This window comes from Dipodomys spectabilis, unplaced genomic scaffold (genome assembly GCF_019054845.1).
Source record: "Dipodomys spectabilis isolate Male_0828 unplaced genomic scaffold, ASM1905484v1 ptg000295l, whole genome shotgun sequence".
In the NCBI taxonomy this organism is placed as follows: Eukaryota; Metazoa; Chordata; class Mammalia; order Rodentia; family Heteromyidae; genus Dipodomys; species Dipodomys spectabilis.
The window spans coordinates 3511515-3514284 of NW_024870972.1; the positions used below are offsets into that span (position 1 = coordinate 3511515).

Here is a 2770-nt window from a genome sequence, read left to right on the forward strand (position 1 = left end):
ATTTGGTGATAGAAAATCGGTGGTGTAAGTTCCTGCCTGGTTGGATGGTGGACAGGCCAGGACATTAGGTAATCATGCATATGAACAATTTTTTTCACCTTCTTGGCGTTAGCTACTTTTGAAATGGTAGGGATAAGAAATAATTATATTTTGAAAAAATACCTTCTGTCTGAACAGTTCTGTCTGAACTGTTAATCTCTCTATGATCACTTGTAACTAAGATTAGTTTTGCTCCAGTAAGACAAGCTATACTGTCAGGGTAAGATATTCTGGTTGCTCTGTTCCTACATGGAGCAAGGGTAAAGGGTCAGGCAGACATTTGTGCCAGTAAGACCTCAATTTGGAAATTTTAAGCTGGAGAAGTTTAGAGTAGCTCTTAAGCAAGGCTTAGTTTGAATCCATTAGCTCCACAAAGCTAACTCAGTTGATAAATAAGTACTTGAAAAGCCATCACCTTTGGACCTACCTATAAAGGCTTCAAAGTATGATCAAATTTCAAATAAAAAAGGCTTTAAAAAATAATTGACAAAAATTGCAAATGTGAGCAATTGAAGAATCAATATAAGTTTTTTCCACCATAAACAGAATTTTACAGAAATAAGATGAATAGAAATTTAGGAAACAATAAGGTTTCCCTGTTACAAATAGGCAACCAAGGATATATGCCTGTCTTAAGATTGCATCATTAATTACTTAAATTTACAGGATACTACATGCTTCAGCAGCACATCTATCCAAATTACAATACAGAGATTAACATGGCTCTTGCACAAGGATGATATGAAAATTTGTGAAGAAATGAAAAACAGTTATTAAACAGTTGATTACAAATATACAAGTGTAATTATACATGTAATTCATAGGAATAAAAGTTTGTTTTACGCCATTTAATCTTCACCTTTTTATGAAGGCCTTTACATTGCATAACCTTTATAAAAGTTTTGAAATTAGATAACATTTTCATTTTATCCCAAAGAAATAAAATTATATAAGGACCTAGGCATTAAAGGAATCTTAAAGCTTTTCTATATGGAATGCAATCTGAAAGGACACATTAATGAACCTATATATTATAAAACAATGTTGAATTCAAAGTATTATATCTAGGAGAGAATGAACTAGATTATGGATACTATACAAACAGAATACTAAATATTTTAAAATATACTTTTTTCAGACAAGCACCAGAAATATCTTTAGTTTCTGTACTACTCATTTCAACAGATAAGTTAAAATAATTTCTTATTAAAAAATCACAAACACTACAGAAAACATTATAGATGTATACAAACAACTTGAATGTATATTGACATCAAAGTCAGGCAATTCACTTGGAAGAATACCATGGAATTCATGAATTTTTAAAGTAAGATATTGCTGTTGCTTTGTATTGAGAAAATATTTTGTATGGACACAGGATGGACTGGAAATTTTGAAATTTAAGAAATTTACCCAAACCATTAGGACTTAGGAGAACAATTTGTACAGCTTTCTACAACTTCAAAGAGGTAGTGATACATACTTATTCTTTTGGCAATATCAAATGCAGTTTCTTCCAAGTTGTGCTTCAGACCTGGTTTGATATAATGGTTCAACAGAAGGAGATCTAGCATAACTTTGCTATTTCTATTCCCAGCAGCAAGATGCAAAGGGGTCAAGAGGCCTTTAGTTTGGCCATTGGTATCTGCATCATGATGAAATAAAGAAGCCACTCTGTTATTATTCCATGTATAAGTACTGTGCAGGAGTGTCCAGCCATTCACAATTAATACATGAATATCTACCTTGAGCTACCAACTCATGGACAATGACTAAGTGTCCACTGAAAGCTTCTCGATGAAGAGGGGTGTACTCATCAGCATCACTAGTATTCACATGAGAGGCCTTTTTGGAAAGTAGTCTCTGCACTGTACTAAGGCGATTATTTTCGGCAGACCAAAGAAGAAATTTGCTTGGATCCTATTCCATTTTTCTCTTGCAATTGATACCATTTCTCACTTTTTCATCTTGTTCCTCATCTTCTTCTGAACTGCCTAGCCAGAGACTTTGAGTGCCAGTGAATATGAGGTGTCCATGTATTTCCCCAATAGTTCACATTGGATGAACTGGTCAGAAATATCCGGTGAATTTTCTTCATCTGTTTTTTTCACTATTATTTATTTTCTCTTTTTTCATTTTTATCATTGTAAATTATTCTAACTGGAGAGTAGGGAATTGGTAGAGAGCAGAGGAAGATTTTCCTCCGTATTCAAAGGTACAGACTGAAAATGAAGACCAGTGGTGTATTCATGTGCAGCTTATTTTAGGAATGAGAAAATAGGAAAAAATGCCTTCCATGTAAATTATTTGGGAAATAGAAGAGCAGAAAGTGAAATGATGCAACCAAAAATATAAAAGCAAAATAAATTAGGATAATTATGGAGCAACCATATTACCGATGAGAACCATGAAAGGGGAGAGAGGAAGAGAGAGACAGATGTTCAATGATCTAGCTAGCCAAGAAATTCATCCCTCTGATCAATTTATAGAGCAAACAATTTCATTTTTTAAAAGAGATGGAAATAGAATTTAAGATCAGATGTCTCCATTGTTTTTAATTATATTCTTATTATCTTAAATACTTGGAAAATGGAATTTCTATTCAACAAATCAGTTTTTTAAGTATAATTTATCTTTATCTAACTTTTCCACACCCTTTCAAACCTCACCCCACTTTAATTTTTTCTAGTTTCATACTATCGACAATGATAATATACTTTCACTCTCTTCG

General features: G+C 32.9%; 1 pseudogene; it reads left to right on the top strand.

Moving 5' to 3' along the window:
• The first annotated feature begins 713 nt into the window (after window positions 1–713).
• Window positions 714–813, top strand: LOC122127006 (annotated as a pseudogene).
• The last annotated feature ends 1957 nt before the right edge of the window (window positions 814–2770 follow it).